The 8,649-nt window shown below is 38.2% G+C and overlaps 1 long non-coding RNA gene across 1 annotated transcript; it reads left to right on the forward strand.

Moving 5' to 3' along the window:
• Positions 1 to 31: 31 nt before the first annotated feature.
• Positions 32 to 6,476, forward strand: LOC116552156. Its single transcript, XR_004269245.1, has 3 exons — positions 32 to 121; positions 4,191 to 4,198; positions 6,462 to 6,476. It is a non-coding gene; the product is annotated as an uncharacterized LOC116552156 (long non-coding RNA).
• Positions 6,477 to 8,649: the final 2,173 nt, after the last annotated feature.

Genomic DNA, 8,649 nt, shown 5'->3' on the forward strand with positions numbered 1-8,649 from the left:
TGGGTTAGGGAAAGGTGAGTCTGATTGCTATGGTTTGAATGTGTCCTCCAAAAAACATGTATTGGAAATTTAATCCCCAGAGCAACAGTGTTGAGAAGTGAGACATTTAAGAGGTAATTAAGTCACAAGCCTCTGCCCTCATAACTGAATTTATGTCATTATTACAGAAATTGGCTCATCCTGAGAGTCGCTTTGTATAGAATCGAGTTGGGCCATTTCTTGCTCTCTCTCACCATATGATGTCTTCCACCATATTAAGATGTAGTGAGAAGGTCATTATGAGATGCAGCTTCTCAATCTTGGACTTCCCAGCCTCCAGAACCAAGAGCCAAGTAAACTTCTACTTTTTATAAATTATCCAGTCTGTTGTATTCTACTGGAGCATCACAAAATGTAAGAACACAATGGCCGTCTTGTTTCTGCTGTTTCTTCAAATGTCAAGGTACCACATTTTGGGATGTTTTGTCCTAAACCCCATCAACTGCATCATCTTCTAAAACCTTTCTTGTCAAGGTCACCAAAGACCTTCATTTTACCAAATCCAGAGCGTAAAGTCATTGTCTTACTTGAACTTAAATACCATATAACATTGTTGATCATTACTACTTTCCTGGAAATCATTTTATCCCTTGGCTTCCAGAATACCACCTTTTTTCCTGTTTTCCTTTGCCTAACTGGCTGCAGTTTTATAGTCTCCTTTTTATCCTTTTCTCCTATTTATCTTAACATTGGATCTCTAGTCCTTTCTATGTACACTCATTTCATAATGTCATCTAGTTTTATCTGTATGAAGAAAATTGCCAGGTTGGGCATGGTGACTCATGCCTGTAATTCCAGCACTTTGGAGGCCAAGGTGGGTGGATCATGAGATTAGGAGTTTGAGATCAGCCTGGCCAATTTGGTGAAACGCTGTCTCTACTAAAAATACAAAAAAATAGTTGGGTGTGATGTCTGCCGCCTGTAGTTTCAGCTACTCGGGAGGCTGAGGCAGGACTATCACTTGAACCCAGGAGGCAGAGGTTGCAGTGAGCCGAGATCATGCCACTGCACTCCAGCCTGGGCAACAGAGTGAGACTCTGTATCACAAAAAAAAAAAAAAAAAAAAAAAAAAGAAAGAAAGAAAGAAAAAAGAAAAGAAAATTCCCAAATCTGACTCTACCCTGACTTTTTCTTTGAACTTCAGATTCAAATTGCATATTTGATTATTCCGCTTGAATGTCTAATAGTCATCTCAAACAAAATATCCAGAAGAGAATTTATCTTTTCCCCAACACCTACTTCACTTGTAATCTCCATCTTTTTTGATAGTAACTCCATTCTATCAAAGACTTTTATCTATTTCCATTACTGCTATATCCCTGCTATATCCCTAGGAACTACACTCTGGTACATTCATACAACACATACTTGCTGAATGAATGAATATTAATGATTATAGCACTGGACCAGGTACAATGGTTATACCAGTAATCCCAGCACTTTGGGAGGCCAAGGTGGGAGGACTGCTTGTGTCCAGGAGTTTGAGACTGGCCTCGGCAACATAGCATTACCTTGTCTCTACAAATAAAAAATTAGCATGCTTGTAGTCCTAGGTACTTGGGAGGCTGAAGTGAGAGGATCGCTTGAGCCTGGGAGGTCAAGGCAGCAGTGACATGTGATTGTGTCACTGCACTCAGCCTGGGTAACAGAATAAGACCTGGTCACACACACACACACACACACACACACACACACACACAAGACTATAGCACTTTAATGCATCCAGGCAACACATTCATAACAAGGCTCTATTTCTGAGGTCAGGCATGGTGGCTCATGCTTGTAATTTTAGTGCTCTGGAATACCAAGGTGGGAGGATTCCTTGTGACTAGAATTTCAAGGCTAGACCACATCTATACAAAAAATAAAAATAAAAGATCAGTTGGGTGTGTTGGTGCTCATTTGTCCCATCTACTTGGGAGGCTGAGGCAAGAGAATTACTAGAACCCAAAAGTTAGAGGCTGCAGTGAGCTGTGATAGCACCACTGCATTCCAGCCTGAGCAACAGAGCAAGACTCTGTCTCTTAAAGAAAAAAAAAAAACCTATATGTCCTCCCTTTCTCTCTTTCTTATTTTGTATTTAGAATTCATAAGTAATAATCTTAAATTTAAGACTTCTTTAATTTCAGACTTCTTCTGCAACAACATCTGACTTGGCTGTTTGACTTAATTTGACAAGGATTGGCTTTGGCAATTAGTTATATGAGGGACATTCTCCACTTGTTGAATGAGTAAAATCTGCAAGTGCATTTAAAGCACAAATGAAGAGAAAATAATTTTATTGAAAAATATGTGACAATGTAATTTTTTTTACAATAGTTTATTCTTAAATGTACGACAGACTCCAAGACAACATTTTATTCTAGCCAGGTGACAAGACATGTTATGGCAGATCTTCAAATATGAATGGAATCAAGGGGCACCATTGCCTCAGGTGCAAGGAACAGTTTATGGTTTCCTAGATTTATTAATTCCTTAATTCCACCTGAGGAAGCAAAGGCCTTTCTCATGGCCTTTGATTTTAGCTTCTTGAGTTTCTTCTGCTCCTCTTTTGGTTTCTGCTTGAAAAATCTTTATCTTCCTTTTCTATCTCCTTGGCCTGCTTTCAGGGCTGTTTCAGGGTCTTCTTGCCAATTTCATGGCTGGACATGGTGCCTGCTTTCACATTTCAAGTCAATATTATTTCGAATTTTTCAAACCTTTTTATATATATTGGGTTAAACAAGTTTCCTCAAAGTGAAAAAGACATATCAATCTTTTTACTACTGTGGATGAAGCCTTTTTGCTGTACTTTCCAGATTTCAGAAAGTGGATGATTTTGTCAGATTATAGACCTTTTGCAACTCAAGTGGCTTCCAATGCCTTGTTTTCAATAAAAGTAGCCAGTTCATAAATTATTAAAATGGCTCTTGAAGATGATTCCTTGTGGGATTTTTGCTACGTAACTTAAAAGAGTTCAAATAATTAAAGTCTATTGCTATAACAAAATTCCTTCTATACATATTTCTATGACTATGTTTTTTTCAGTAATTTTATTTATAAAAGTAAAAAACATCAAAGTAAAATTGATACTGAACTGTATCATATTAAAATAATAATTTTTATTTAGTGAACTAATTGAAAAAACCCTCATCTTATTAAAAGACATATGTCCAATAAAATGTTACTTTTTATGTTCAATTTATTTATTTATTGAACTTTGTAATATATGTGTTTGGAACAATTGTGTACTACTAATAATTTCAATGGCTAGTTTACAAGAAATTATTCGGATGAGAGGATTATGGATACAGGCAATTAAAAATAAATTCATATTTCAAATAACATACATATGTTAGTTGCAGAGAGTATTATAGGGTGATTAAAATAGCATAAAGATATATTTGATTTTGGTAAATTCTGTGAGGGGCATTCTTTTTGATGCCTAAAAAAAGCAATGATGTAGCATGTATATTAAATGTTCATTTATGTGTTTTTAAATAGTTGCATATCAAGTTGCTAGAGTATTTAACTTTCATTGCACGAATTTATAAAAAGATGCAACAGTTTTGTTTTTAAATGTTGTTATTTACAATACACCGGAAACATCACCCTTTGCAATTATTTAAATTTATTATGAAAAATTTTAGAGGACATTTATAAAATATGTGAATAGGTACTTAGCTTTCAATCTTTTGGTGAGTAAACCAAAAGTGGGAAGATCATTGTTACAGAGAAAATTAAAAGTGCAATTTGGGTAAGGCTGGTGCTTTACTTACTGCAGGTAGCAAAGAGTAGTTGGGGAGAAATGGGGAACAATGAAAAGATGAGAATACGTTATTTGCAGTACAGCAGGAGTACCATAGAGGGGCGCTGGAAGACTGAGGGACAGAGAGGCCTTTGGCTGACCCAGCTGGAAGGGAAGTAGCTCTTGGGGCAAGCGCGGGAAAAACAAAATGGTGACGGTTCGTCAAAGATGTTCAGCTCCGACATGACCGGATTCGTGACAGCGAGTTGGCTTGGGCAACAGATTTCCAACGACATAGAATGCGAAGCTGTTCCAAGCACAGTTGGTGAGTTGGAGTCAGTGCTGATGGAGGGGAGCCATGATGATTTCACTTGGGAGATGCTACAAGTCCATCCTGACCACTCCTGGTTCGATTCATGCAGAGCAGTCTGTGTGTCTTACACGTAGAAGTGAGAGCACCTCAGGATTTCACATGCCACTTAGGAAAAGGAATGCAGTGTTGGTTGTAAATGAATAATGGGTTTGCTTACTAAGGACACCTAGGATCTCTTGGTGACTGTAATGATACCTGTATAAGCACAAATTTACTTTCCAAAGGCAGTTAGTATCTGGTTAAATCAACTACTTAACTTTGTAGAAAGAGTACTTTATATTTCAGAGCCTCCGGGGTTGCTGGAAAGTAGGAGCTATTGTCCGTGAAAGTAGCGATCTCGGAGAATTCCTCCAAAATTTCACAGATGATGGTGCTGCAGAGACGATTTTCCCAGTCGTAACCATTCAGGTGTTCAGTTGCAATTGTATACTACCGGCTTGTTTATTGGACTTCAAGCAAAACTGGCTAGTCGAATGTAGATCTAAAAACGTCTCCAAGACAAAAATAACTGTTAAGATTCTCAATCATTTCACATTATCAAAACTATGATTTCCACTCCACCTTCTTTCTCTCCTTCAGAAGCACAAGTGATCTCCAGTTTTCCTAGCAGCTACTCTAGCCTATAGAGGAATCTAATTTTTTAATTTGGCTTTTAGGGACCTTCCACAAGTTACCTCAGTCTATGTTTCTTATTTTATTTTTTATGATATCCTTATGTGGAGTCCCAGCATCGTCCATCTGTTTCTCTGCCATATGAATATGACTTCAGGATATAGCATGTGCCAGATTGAGATACAAAATATGATTGGTGATCACTTTTAATAGGGCAATCAAAAAAATTTTCAGTAAAGAGATGTCGTTTGAACTGGTTCCTCATTTGCTGGATTTCAAGGTATGGGTTTAGAGGGAAATACTGAGCTATTGGTGAGAGCTTAGATGTGGCCTAGTTTTTTAGGAAATTTATTCAAATGAAAGACACCAGCAAATCAGGGACCATTTGTTTTGGTCTTTTCTTATTATATTCTATGCCAGTCTAGTAAAAGTGTCTCCATTAGAAGTGTACTTAGGTATCTTTCAACACATAGAGTTATGAAGTAGGGACTTCCTGAAATTTGGTCCACTAATAGGCAGAATTTGATACAGGGGCACTTCTGTCTAGTATCCTGTTCATGTTGAGTTACAATCAGAGAATGACTGCATTCTTAGGCCTTTCATCTGGAGCACTTTCACATAGAAGTTATCCAGGAGCATCTCTTAGGCAAAATGGTGATTCAAATCTTTTTTTTTTTTTTTGAGACAGAATGTTACTCTGTTGCCCAGGCTGGAGTGCAGCGGCAAGATCTCAGCTCCCTGCAACCTCCGCCTCCCAGATTCAAGCAATGCTAGTGCCTCAGCCACCCCAGTAATTGGGATTACAGGCGTGTGCCACAATGCCTGGATAAATTTTCTATTTTTAGTTGAGAGAGGGTTTCGTCATATTGGCCGGGCTGGTCTCAAACTTCTGGCCTCAAGTGATCTGCCCACCATGCCTCCTAAAATGGTGAATCAGATCTTTGTTGTCAACCTGGGATTAGAAAAAATAAATCCTTAATTAAGACTCTATGAGAGTATAGATCCTAGACCTAGCAGTGCCACTGGATGCTGAAAAAAACAAACCAAACCAAAACAAAACAAAAACTTCCCCTGCCCTGGTTTTCCCACCTGTGAATTTATATAGTAGTAAATTTTCTTACTTTTTAGTGTGCAGTGGAAATTAAATGTTAAAATGTGCAAACATTTCCCCAAGAAAAAAAAAACAAAAAAACAAAAAACCTTAAAATACAAAGGATCAAATTCCAAACTTTTTGTTCTCTGTGAAGGTGCAATTAAGAAAAATGTTGCAGCAAACATATGTACCTATGTAACAAACCTGCACGTTCTGCACAAGTACACCAGAACTTAAAGTATAATATTAAAAAAAAGTCTCTTGCAGGCAATACATTGCTGAATGTGGTTAGATTTTATTGCTCCTTTCTTTTCTTCTCTCTTAAATGTAATACAAGAACTTCTTTGGGTAAGTTCACTTCATTTGCATTTATTGTAATTAATGTAACAATGGGGCATTTTCTGCCATCTTAAAAAAAACACAGGTATTTAAATGTATTAGATGGTACAGGTGAAGTTCAGGAGAGTCAGGACTTTGTTTTTTCTGGACTTTGTTTTGCATTTTATGTTCAGTTCACCTTATCAGCATATAGTGAGTACGTGAACAGTGACAGTATGTCTGTTACATATATCTGTCACATACTGACACTGTTCACATACTCACTGTATATCGCTAAGGTGAATGAATGAATGATTGGCTGGAGGCATTTAGGAGCCTTCTGCTAGCTACTGACCTGGCTGCCAACTCTGTATCTAGGTGACTTGAGGAGTGGAGTCTCCAAACTGTGTATGTCTTAAGGATATTTTGCTTCTACCTGCTTTTCTCCCTGTTTTGATAATAGTAACAGGTAACATTGCTTGAGGACCAAATATGTGCTACTTCTTTACATAAACCATTGATAATCCCCACAACCCTGAAAAAGTGTTTATTTTTATTTTAAGTATCAGGAACTTAGGCTCAGAGAGGTTAAATACCTTACTAAAAATGGCATAGCTAATGTATCAGTTTGGATATGTTAGATTATGCTGTAATAATAATCTCTAAATCTCAGTGTGAGGGTTAATACTGAGTATCAACTTGATTACACTGAAGGATGCAAAGTATTGATGTTGCCAAAGGAGATTAACATTTGAGTCAATGGGCTGGGAAATGCAGACCCACTCTATGTTGGTGGGCACCATCTAATTAGCTGCCAGAGCAGCTAGAATATAAAGCAGGCAGAAAAATGTGAGAAGACAAGACTGGCCTAGGCTGCCAGCCTACATCTTGCTCCCGTGCTGGATGCTTCTTACCCTAGAATATCGAACTCCAAGTTCTTTAGTTTTGGGACTCAGACTGACTCTCCTTGTTCCTCAGCTTGTAGACCACTTATTGTGGGACCTTGTGATCATGTGAGTTAATACTTAATAAACTGCCCTTTATAAATATATCTATCACATTAGTTTTGTGCCTCTAGAGAACCCTGACTAATACACTCAGTAACTTAAAATGTAATGATTTATTTTTTGCTTGTAATACTTATTCACTAGGAGTCAGCAGGAATGCCTTGGTTTTTATACTTAGGGATCCAGGCTGCAGAGCAGCAACCGTCACAAATATTCCTATGCCAGAAGGAAAGGCATCTCTGGAGAGTGTCATACCAGCAACAAATGCTTTACTTAGAAGTGATATCCATCCCTTCTTTTTATCATACTCTGACTAGTATTAGTTGTATGACTCTACCTATTCACAGGTGGGCCAGGAAGTATAGCTCTACCATGTGTCTGCAGGATAGAACCAGACATTTTGGAGGTGATGCAAATGACTACCAGAGCTAGTAAGTGAAAGACTTGGTTTCTGAATCCAAAAATATTTGACTCCAAAGCCAGGTTTATTTCACAAAACCACATGGCTTTACTCAACTTGCCTAGAGTTCTGGGTCTAGGAAATATTCATACCATTTGACTTTCTGTTGCTTTTCAGTGAGTGTTGTCTTCACCCGAAATCTTCATAGGCTGAGAATAACTTTTCTCTCTTGATAGTCATACCAGAAAGCATGACCCTTTTGGCCTAAGGCAGATGAGGGCTTGAAAATCTGGCCCTAGTAGGGTATGGCACTAGTCCTTGTTCCTGCTAGAGAAGGCTGCCCAGCTATATCTATGCAGAAGTAGCATCAAACCACTTTCTGCTATTCCAGTCCCAGAGGCGCTAGATTGACTTCTAGTCCCAGAGCAGCTGGAGTGACCTAGCAATTGGCTAGGTACATCTTGAACTTTAGAAGATGTGTGCTGGGCCAAAACCAGGACTTCTTCCTACAAACTTGGATGGAGCTGATGACAGTGGCCTGTCAACAGTGCTGTGACTGTAGTTTAAGGTCATTCACATTTCTCTTTTTATAGGAAGCCCATGGTAGGAGTTTAGAGGAGGCTGCCCAGCAAATAACCATGAATCAGAAGTCAAGAGCTTTGAAATCAGTTCTGGCTCTGTCATCACTAGCTGTGACCTGTGGTAAATAATTTAATGTCTGTGAAGTGTGAGTTTCCTTATCTGGAAAAAGAATGACAATTCCAACATACACATTTTTAAGAAGAAAATGCCAATTTGCAAATACTGTGAAAGGCTAACATCTGAATAGTGCTTAATATTTTACAAACTTTTTCAACTGCCCTGATGTGTAGGTGTGATCACCATGATTTCCCCATTGAAGAAACTAAGTCTTGTTGGATTAGGAGAGTTGCCTAAAGTCTCACAATTAATAAATAACCGAAGTAGGACTTGAATATAAGACCCTGTCTCCAAATCTGGCATTCTTTCCCTTGTCTGAGTCTTTAACTGGGGTGGCCCATAGGATGTGAAAAGGAACGCACAAGTAAAGAAAGTGGGAGG

Source organism: Sapajus apella, unplaced genomic scaffold (assembly GCF_009761245.1).
Source record: "Sapajus apella isolate SASKATOON/1434 unplaced genomic scaffold, GSC_monkey_1.0 scaffold11, whole genome shotgun sequence".
In the NCBI taxonomy this organism is placed as follows: Eukaryota; Metazoa; Chordata; class Mammalia; order Primates; family Cebidae; genus Sapajus; species Sapajus apella.